Consider the following 11,203-nt stretch of genomic DNA (forward strand, 5'->3'; position numbering starts at 1 on the left):
ACCCTCAGCGGCCATTGTTTTGTGGGGGAGCCAGAGAGGCAGGCGCCGCCGCCGCCGCTCACTTCCTCTGGGCGCCTGCGCAGTTCGGCGTTTCGTTTGTTAAGGGGAAGGGTCTCTGTTGCGCCCTTAGCTTCATGCCAAGCCAGTTTATTAGATGGTCATTTCATAATTAGCCATTTTGAAAATGGTAAATTGAAGTTCTTCTTTCTTTTTTTGCGGGGGCTGGGGTGGGGCAAAAGTTCCATTAAAACCGATGAGGGAGGGGAAGGGATTGGAGTGGGATGTTAACCTCAGGAAACAGAGAGTAGGCTGGGGAAATTAGAGTTTCCTCAATGAGTTGCTATATATAATATGTGTGCGTGTCAAAAGCAGAACGTGGATATGCAAATACGGCTGCAGACGCATTGTATGACCTCTTTTCGAGAAGTACAACAATCCATTGGCTTTGAGCACATAGTGATGGTTTCCCTTTTAGCTAAGGAGATTTGTATGACGATATTGGCAGCGTCCTTACAGTGCTACCCTATAAATCTCCACTAAATTCAATAGTGCTTACTCCCAGGTCAGTGAGTATAGCCCAGTATCCCACTTACCACAGCAGTCAACAACATGCTCCAACAAGGATGCTGCCTCCAATTCTGGAAGTGGCATATAGTCATGATTAGCAGTCATTAATAACCTTATCCTTCTTGAATTTGACTAAATTCCCTTTTAGGGTTCCTAGATCAGCTGAAGCTGAGACTTAGCTGTCCTTGTTGGCCTGGTGATGGACTGGAGAAACCTTTATTGTATCCACTACAGTAAAGGTTTAGTCTTCCTTGTACATCGACACATTGATGTTTTATTTATTTCAGGCATTTGCTTATTGTCCCGTTCTGATAAAGCTTTTTGGAAATTAAAAATGGGCTTTTTGCAGTAAGAAAAGTGACATAAAATGCAATATAAAGTGGGAAGTAACAATCATAGGATGGGGAGTTGTATACTCTCTGCACAAGCAGATCAACATGGATGTGCAATTTAACAGTTGTCGCAGGAACCCCCCCAATCATTCAGTTTGTACAAACTTCACACACACTACATACGCTACGCTTTCTCTATAAATTCATAGAAAATCAACCATACATCGGATTTGCACTGTTCCACTTTTATTTTACTCCATGAAGGAAGGACTATAAAATGGGGGTTTGATACAGGGCAGCCATAATCCCTTGAGCATACCAGCACATACACAGGAGCCCTGCCCAGTTGCTATGCCAACCCTGATAGTCCTAGACAGAAGACCACCAAGATCACAAAGAACTTTCATATGGGAGTGGATTCAGCACGGACTGGAACAAAGGACAATTATCAGCTCTTCCCTCTGGGGGCAGGAAACTGCAAACTCCCCTCTGTCACCTGGAAAGGGAGGGGGAACCAGCCAGGTGACAGGACACTCAGGTTACCACCACAACTCCTCCCTCAACCCCTCCTTTCTGTGATGTATGTATGATGTTTCTGGGGGTGGTCTTGATCTTGTTGTTGTTTAGTCGTTTAGTCGTGTCCGACTCTTCGTGACCCCATGGACCAGAGCACGCCAGGCACTTCTGTCCTCCACTGCCTCCCGCAGTTTGATCAAACTCATGCTAGTAGCTTCAAGAACACCATCCAACCATCTCATTCTCTGTCGTCCCCTTCTCCTTGTGCCCTCCATCTTTCCCAACATCAGGGTCTTTTCCAGGGAGTCCTCTCTTCTCATGAGGTGGCCAAAGTATTGGAGCCTCAGCTTCACGATCTGTCCTTCCAGTGAGCACTCAGGGCTGATTTCCTTCAGAATGGAGAGGTTTGATCTTCTTGCAGTCCATGGGACTCTCAAGAGTCTCCTCCAGCACCATAATTCAAAAGCATCAATTCTTCGGCGATCAGCCTTCTTTATGGTCCAGCTCTCACTTCCATACATCACTACTGGGAAAACCATGGCTTTTACTATACGGACCTTTGTTGGCAAGGTGATGTCTCTGCTTTTTAAGATGTTGTCTAGGTTTGCCATCGCCTGATCACCTCATCTGTCTCCTGCGAAATCTCTATGTGGGACAAGAAGCTACAGTTAGAACTGGATATGGAACAACTGATTGGTTCCAAATTGGGAAAGGAGTACGGCAAGGCTGTATATTGTCTCCCTGCTTATTTAACTTATATGCAGAATTCATCATGCGAAAGGCTGGGCTGGATGAATCCCAAGCCGGAATTAAGATTGCCGGAAGAAATATCAACAACCTCAGATATGCAGATGACACAACCTTGATGGCAGAAAGTGGAGAGGAATTAAAGAACCTTTTAATGAGGGTCTTGATCTACAAGGTGGCAATTTCAAAAGTCTTTATAAGGCCTGGCACACCATTTTTCTGGGTCCTTCCTCTCTCCTGCAAGTGAGGGGAGCACCCTGTTGCAACAGATCAATAAAGGCCAAGCCTACAGGCTGCTGTTTGCTCCAAGTTATCCTGGTTGGTGTCTTTGTTTTTCTGTCCAAGGGAGCCCTCGGATTTTTCCATTAATACAGTAGAATATAACGGTTGTGCAAACAAATCAGAATGTATAAGCAGGCTGTTTGGAGAAGGGTTGGGTTAAAGTATCTCTTTTACAGTGCAATCCTATGCATCATGGGGTCTTAGTACCCTATATGTCGCCAAGACCAGACAGTATTAGTTCAGAATCTTGCTGCAGGCTTTTTGTGTGTGTGCATTATTCTCTGTGAAACATGGGTGCAGTTCTTTAGCTTTATTGATAGTGGGGCAAATATATCTCAAAAGGTAGGGTAATTCCAAGATGCTAATTTTCAATTTACTTAACATTTTCATCGCTTCAGGCCTAAATTTAGCAGAATTTCCTGCTGTTGTAACATAGCACTTCCTTGTTCTGCTACAGAGGTCTCTCTTGGTGTTTCCAGAGGTGGATGATTTAGTAGCACCCAGTCATTGTTCTTCTTTAAACTAGAAGTGGATTAGCGGCTGTTCTTCCAAATCCATGTGATCTGCCCCATTTCCCACAGGCTCAAATGTTGAGGTGGGTTGAATTTCCATTGGGACCATGCTGCCCCTTTATCCATTCCCAACCATGACCCAGTCCCTAATTTCAAGATGGGGAGAGTGCTGATGTGCTCAGGTCCTGCTTACAGACCTTGCTTTACAGACTTTCCATTGGCATCTTGTTGGCCACTGTGAGAACAGGATGCTGGACTGGATGGGCCACTGGCCTGATCCAGCAGGGATATTCACATGTTCTAAAAATCTTTAAAAGCAATGTTATTTGGAAAAGTAATGCTAATTGCACAGAGCTGATTCCTAGAGGGAGCAGGGAGATACACAGAAGGAAATGACTAGAGCATACTAGCAACTAGCAGCCTGTATAGTCATAATTTCAGAAATGTGATGGGTCATCTACACCTGTGGAAACCAGCTATTGTGGTTGCTGTGGTTGTTGTTTTTTTTTAAAAAAATTAAACGTATTTCCTGAGTCTGATTAGGGAAGATGTTGGAGCAGAACATTATGATGGCTACGTCATGCGGATGCCTGCACATTTTTACAGGGTAAAAAGTGAACATAGCCTGGCAGTTCTGCAGTAAATGAGGAAGTAGCCTCCAAAGTCTGTTTTAACAGCAGTAAGCTTGGCAATGAAGAAATGAAGGGATCCTGTTTGTATGGAAATAGAATGAATTTATCTGGATGCTATTAGCAATGAGGTATGTGTGTGGGAGGTGCCAACTTTAAAACCTTTAAAGTGTTTTTAGCACTGAAGTTTGGTTGGTGATTCATATGTATAATTGGTATAAATCAGTTTGTCCCATCTGTGTACAGGGGTGCTTCTGGAAATTAATCTATATCCAATTGTAAGGGACATGCTATTTGCTTTCTCATTTCAGTCAAATCTTCTGCATAGATTTTAAAAGGCATCCAAATGCAGTCATTCTTTGCTTGCTTTACAGAGCATCATACTGTGTTAGTGGTTGTTTTTTTGCTAAAAAATATTTTTATTTGCTTTTTTTGGCTTCAAAACAGAGTTTGATTTGTAAAGGACTTTAGTTTCAAGATTTATTGAAATTAATGAAACTTGCATAAGCAAACAGTGTGCTGAGATCTGAATTCACAACAAAGGAAATCCCCTGAATTCAGGCTGGAATTCTGGGTATGCTTATGTGGGAGGTAAAGGAATTTACATCTGAGTACACAGGTGGCGCTGTGGGTTAAACCACAGAGCCTAGGACTTGCTGATCGGAAGGTCGGCGGTTCGAATCCCCGTGACGGGGTGGGCGCCTGGTGCTCGGTCCCTGCTCCTGTCAAACTAGCATTTCAAAAGGACATCAGAGTGCAAGTAGATAAATAGGTACTGCTTCGGCGGGAAGGTAAACGGTGTTTCCGTGCACAGCTCTGGTTCGCCAGAAGCAACTTAGTCATGCTGGCCACATGACCCGGAAGCTTTCTGCAGACAAATGCCGGCTCCCTTGGCCAATAAAGTGAGATGAGCGCCGCAACCCCAGAGTAGGCCACAACTGGACCTAATGGTCCAGGGTCCCTTTACCTTATATATGCAGAGGGTTGCACTTTAAATGTCGGAACATAGGATGACCATCTAAACTTAGTCATTGACTTGGGGCAAGTACAAATGACTAGGTACCAAATGGTAATTGATCCCATGACATAGGCGTAACAGTAAGTATTGCCCCTGATAAATTAGAAGAATTTTGCCACAAGTCAAAAACCTGAACAGAAAAAAAATTCACTACTTGGTGGGAATTGGATGACACAGAAGACTGGTTTACGAAGATCCAGAACATATGAAACATTTACCATATGATAATCTATCCTGGGTTTATTTTTCCTTTAAAAATAACAACAGCAGAGATCATTGTAATCTGTATTGAGATTTTAATATATGGGGAAAGAAGATTAGACTCTTTCCCTGATCTATTTTCCTACTGTAGGTGATGTCGATCAGAATTTATTTTGAACCACCAATTTGAGTGCAAATGATCCCCAAGCCTATAAAAACGGGGATGTAAAACGAGAAACATTCCCTCTGATGTAGCTTACAGTTCACTTTAAGGTAAAAAGTTCATGCAAAGGTTATGCAGACCCAGGCTAGAAACATGTGAGGAATTAACTGTGAGTGAACTAAGCCCATCTGACCACTTGAACAAGCGAGAATCTTGGCAAAGGATCTAAAAAGGAATGATGGAAGCCATGTGAGAAAACTGGCACTGTGTACTTGCAGCATGTGCCTCTTGTGTCATAAATCATATCAGAATGGTTGTTTTAATTGCTCTTACGTCATAGAACCCCTGACAAACTACAATTCCTGAGATTGTTTGGAAGACACTTGCTTTTTAGAACAGGGAGGAGAACCTGCAGCTCACTTCCCTCAATTTCCTAGGAAGCAGAAACGGGAAGCTTATGTGCATCTAATAGGATGACTTGACAGAGCAGGATGTAGAAAGTATTGCTCCAAAAGTTGGGTGCCTCCCTTCTCTCTGCTGAGTGGTGGCAAGAGCCCAGGGGCGCCGACTTATAAAAAATATTGGGAGAGCCCATACCGGGGTCCTGCTGCTGGTTCGCTCGGGTAGCCGGGAGAACGCAGTTCGAGGTGGCGGTGTTGGGGAGAGACCCTCGCTCAGGGCGCCACCAGACTTGGCGGCCGGCGGCCTATCTGGGGGGTTTTGGAGCGTATTTCGGCGGAGCGATTGGGGAGGAGGGGGCTTGTTGCCGGATTCTTCAGCTGGGCCGGAGATCCGCTGCTGGGGGTCCCTGGGCCGAGTTGTGAGCACGGCCTGCTGAAGGGAGATCCAGCCGATTGCCGGGGCTCTCCGGCTAAGGCGCGCGGCTGGCTGGCTGGCTGGCTGGCGAGGGAGCAGGTGGGGAGGAGGCGGTGGGATATACATATAGTGATAATAAAAAGCTATTTAGGCCTTTCTCACCCCGTTGGGTGTGGGTGCATTTTCTGCAGACCAAAAGCCAAAAGTCTAGATAGCGCGGCCCTCAGCCTCCAGCTGGCGGCCAGGCAGGTGCGCCCTTGGCGACGCGCAGGTAACTTGCCGCCGCTCCTGGAAGCTCCGCTGCGCGCCACCTCCCTCCAGCCAGGTGACTCCGCCGCCCGCCGGTCCATCCATCCACCGGCCCCTTCCGCGCGCCGGCGGCTTTCTCTCCTTTTGCGTGCCCGCCACTCCCTTCCGCGCGCGGGGAATCCATTCCGGGGGCTGCCTGCAGCCGCGTACGTGAGGCAGCCTGTGCCAGGGACAGCCAAGGGGAGGGGACTGGAGGAGGCGGCGGCGGCGAGGGCGGAGGGAGCGGGTGAGCCGCGGCGGAGCTGGAAGGGGAATTTCAAAACAAGCTGCGCGAGGGAAGGAGGGAGCCGAGCTGGCAGGCGAGGCGGAGCGCGCGCTCCGTGCGCGCGGAGCTGGCAAGCCGGGGAGGGGGCGCCCGTCGGGGGCTGGCGGCGCGGGCGTGGGGATTGATGCTGGAGGGGCGCCCGAGATTATTGGGGGGGCAGAGCCCCCCCAAACGAATTTTTGAGGGGGCTAGGGCCCCCTCAGGCCCCATGGAGTCGGCGCCTATGCAAGAGCCCAAAGGGTTCCAGGCTCTCACCTTTGGAGAACTGAGACGTGGCGGAGACTTGTAGCTTTAGGAAAGAGTACAGCAGGGTCCTTTCAAGAGGGACTTGTTCCCCACAGCAGGGCAGCCAGCCTTCCCAAGTTGGATTACAGACTCTCCTCCTCCTCAGCACCCCTTGCTCAAAGCCTCTCTTTTCCTGCCACCTCACACCCAGTAATCCTGGTCCCCTTCCAGATCCCTTGTCTCTGTTCACACTGCAGGGCAAGGCAGAAGGACTTTTCTTTCATTTCGAGTTAGTCTTTCAGGGGCCTTGAATTGTTTCTTAATGGCCCTTGCAGCTTCTATTTCTCCCTTGAAAACCCAAATAATCCCAAACTCTACCATTTCTCAATTTCCAGGGTTTAGTGGGATCCCCCCCAAAAAATCTATTTTTAAAAAATTGTGTAAGAAGATAATTGAGGTGATATTAGAGTTCCAAAGGGAATGTCAAGCAGGGAGGAAGGGGGGAGAGAGTGGAATTCTGGTGGAGAGAGAAGATTGGAGGAGGCTTGGAAAAGGAGTTTGAATGTTGCGGGGGGGAGGGGCAGTTGAGAGCGGTGGGTTCTAGAAGGGGTGGAGGACCTGAAGCTGAGCAGGTCAGCTATTCAGCTTAGGATCAATACAGTGGTACCTCGGGTTAAGAACTTAATTAGTTCTGGAGGTCCATTCTTAAACTCAAACTGTTCTTAACCTGAAGCACCACTTTAGGTAATGGGGCCTCCCGCTGCTGCTGCCACGGCACGATTTCTGTTCTCATCCTGAAGCAAAGTTCTTAACCCGAGGTACTATTTCTGGGTTAGCAGAGTCTGTAACCTGAAGTGTCTGTAACCTGAAGCGTCTGTAACCTGAGGTACCACTGTAGTCCAGTCGCCATTGCCCAGGGCATGTGGCCGTTCCCTGACAAGAGGGGTTCTGCCAGCTGCCCGGGAACAGAATTCCGTCAATTTAAGAGATCCATGGAGCTAGGGCTTGGCTTGTACTGCTGAGGCCCAGATGCCTCACACCACCCCATTGGAATGTAATAATGGGGGGATACAATCTATTTCAGAGAAACAGACCAGACAAGAAAGGAGGAGGAGTGGCGTTATATGTCAGGGATGTGTATACCTGTGAAGAGATCCAAGATTTAGAACCTCAAAGCCAAAGTGAGAGCATTTGGGTCAAAATTAAGGGAGAGAAGAATAACAGAGACCTCATTGTGGGAGTTTACTATAGATCCCCAAGCCAAACGGAGGACATAGATGATGCCTTCCTGGAACAGATGGCCAAGCATGCAAAAGGAAGGGAGATAGTAGTAATGGGGGACTTCAATTACCCGGATATTTGTTGGACGTCAAACTCAGCCAAGAGCATGAGGTCAAACAGATTCCTCACTGGCCTTGCAGACAACTTCATTGTCCAGAAAGTGGGAGAAGCAACAAGAGGAACAGCCATTTTAGATCTGGTCCTAACCAATGTTGATGACCTGGTTAGTGGGGTAGATGTGGAAGGATCATTAGGCGCGAGTGATCATGCTCTTCTGAAGTTTACTATACAGCGGAAAGGAGCAGCCAAGCATACTAGGACTCAATTTCTTGACTTTAAGAAAGCCGACTTCATAAAACTTAGGGAAGTGCTGGGTGAGATCCCATGGACAGCAATAATAAAAGGAAAGGGAGTTCATGATGGCTGGGAGTTTGTTAAGAGGGAGATAGTAAAAGCACATCAGGCAATACCAATGAGACGAAAACATGGAAGGTGCCTAAAGAAACCAGGGTGGCTATCTAAAGAACTTTTAACTGAATTAAGATTAAAAAAGGATGTGTACAAAAAATGGAAAAGGGGGGAAACCACTAAAGAGGAATTCAAACAAATAGCCAGCACGTGTAGACACAAAGTCAGAAAAGCTAAAGCACAGAATGAACTCAGGCTTGCTAGAGAGGTTAAAAGCAACAAAAAAGGCTTTTATGGGTATGTTCGTAGCAAAAGGAAGAACAAAGAAACAGTGGGGTCACTCAGAGGAGAAGATGGTGAAATGCAAACAGGGGACACAGAAAGGGCTGAACTCCTCAATGCCTTCTTTGCCTCAGTCTTCTCCGATAAAGAAAACAATGCCCGACCTGAAGAATTTGGAGCAAATGATTCAGCAAAGGAAACACAGCCCAGAATAACTAAGGAGATAGTACAAGAATATTTGGCTAGTTTAGATGTATTCAAGTCTCCAGGGCCAGATGAACTGCATCCAAGAGTATTAAAAGAACTGGCAGATGTGATCTCAGAACCACTGGCAGTCATCTTTGAGAATTCCTGGAGAACAAGGCACTGAGCAGCATGGATTCCTCCAGCGACTTGGAAGGGCTTTACAATCCAGAAAGGAAAGACTGGAATGCCACGGATGATGGAGTCTCACTCTTGTCCAACAGCTTGGGTGCTGGCGACGGAGACCATTCTCTTGAAGCGTGGCCCTGCAAAGGAAGGAGGACTTGGTATCCTCCTGGCAGACGTGGGGAATGGATGCCCAGTGCCCCTGCCCTGACAATGCTCCCAAAGAAAGCTTGGCCCACCCACTTCAAGACAAGAGCATCTCCTTTCTGCTCTCATGCAGGAAGGTTCTTCTCCCAGGTGTTCTCCCAGCCCCAATCCTCTACCCGTTGCCACTGGAGGGACGAGGCGGGGGGGGCAGTTTAAGGGGGGGGAGGAGGAAAGTGAGGCAAAAGTTCTCTCCCTGCACCCAAGCCAGCCCTTCCTTTCTCTTTCTCTTTCCCCCCTGCATGTTTTCCGGCATCTGTTCCCATTTGCTCGGGCAAGTCCCAGGGCTTCCATCTCCACTTTAGGCAGCATGATAAAGCGGCAGCCATAGGCTGGTTGGGGTGGCACTGCCTGCGTGTTTTTGGCATGGCAGCACCAGGACGCGGCAGCAGCAACAAAGCATGGAGAGGAGGCAGAGACTGCTCAGTTGTGCTCCTAGCTGGCTGACGCTGAGCTGGGTGGGGTGGAGCCTGTGCGACCGCCCTGATCCCCCGCTCGGGAATGCGGCACCCACACTGACCACATGATTCCCCCCGTCTCTCTGTGCGCTGCGGTAGAGTTGCCAACTTCCAAGGCTCCCTACTCCGGAGTCACTTACATTCCGAGGAGCCGCCCAACTCCACTTTGTACCGAAAAGAGGCGCTTCCCAGCAGAGGGAGGGAAGGGAAGGGAAGGAAGTAGCGGCAGTCACTGCTGGGGCCAAGCCGCTTGCTCAAAACCGAAGTGTGCACTCAAATCGGAGCATGTTTGGCTTCCAAAAAAAGTTCAAAAACCGGAACACTCATTTCCGGATTTGAAGTGTTCGGGTTCCAAGTAGTTAGAGAACTAAGCTGTTCGAAAATCAAGGTACCACTGTAGTTGTTACACTGTGGCTGTCACCATTATACTTACAGAAGTCTACCAGAACCAATGTTAGAAGCTCAGATATATAAGCTAATTATCGAATGGCACCTTAAACATAGGTTACGGTCACCACAATGGGATGTCCAGGTGCCTTATCAACAGTGGGGTTTATTATTATTATTATTATTATTATTATTATTAATAATAATAATAATAATAATTTTCATTTCTATACCACATTATAAAGAAAAAATCTCAAAGCAGTTTACAACATATTAAAGCATCAAGTAAAACAGTCCAGAATAAAACAAATCTGAGTTCCAAGGAAAATATTTCAGATCCTTCTTTAAGTGACATTTTGTTTTCCACCTATTTATTTATATAGCTGTCCAATAGCAGAAGTACTCTAGGAAGCTAGTGTGGTGTATTGGTTATAGCGCTGGACTACAACCTGTGAGATCAGGGTTCAAATCCTCGCTTAGTCATGAAGCTCACAGGGTGACCCTGGGTCAGTCACAGCCTCTTAAGCTACCTCACAGGGTTGTTGTAGGGACTGACTGAGAAGGGGGGGGGTGAACCATGCACTCTTTGGAGAAAAAGGTGGGATATCAATGCAGTAAATAAACTCTTCTGCTTACCTGCTTAAGAAAGCTGGAGGGGCCAGCATGTAGATATCAGTCAGCGACCTGGTACCCAGAGTTCTCCATGTGGTCACAATCAGACCTGCGCCAGTCGTAAAACGCGCCTGGGGAATTTCAAACACCAGAACTGACAGTAATATATTTTAATGAGATGTTTTAAATTCTGCCTTTAAAAAATGAATGCTTCAGATTTTTTATGCTGGTTTTAATGTATGTGTTATTAATTTATTGTTGTGAGTCACTTCGAGTTAGTTTTTTCGGGGTGGGGGGAGAAGCAGGGTTTTTATTTATTTTTAACTTGAAAGTTTTAAGATTCACCCCCTGGAGGTTTCAACAATTGTATCATTATGTTTAAAATACTGCAGGCTTGGGCCTTAGACTCAAGGGTCACTTGAGCTAGTCATAAATATGGATGAATAGATGATAGACTTCCACTGATAATCTTTGCGGCTTAAGAAATTATTAAATATAGTTTCCTGAAAATAAACTACTGTATTTTTCGCCCCACAGGGCGCACCTAGTTTTTTTTTTGGGGGGGGGGAATAAAGAAAAAAAAACATTTACCCCCCAGGCGCGGACCTGGGGAAGCCCGA

Source organism: Podarcis vaucheri (assembly GCF_965113315.1).
Source record: "Podarcis vaucheri genome assembly, chromosome: 2".
Taxonomy (NCBI): Eukaryota; Metazoa; Chordata; class Lepidosauria; order Squamata; family Lacertidae; genus Podarcis; species Podarcis vaucheri.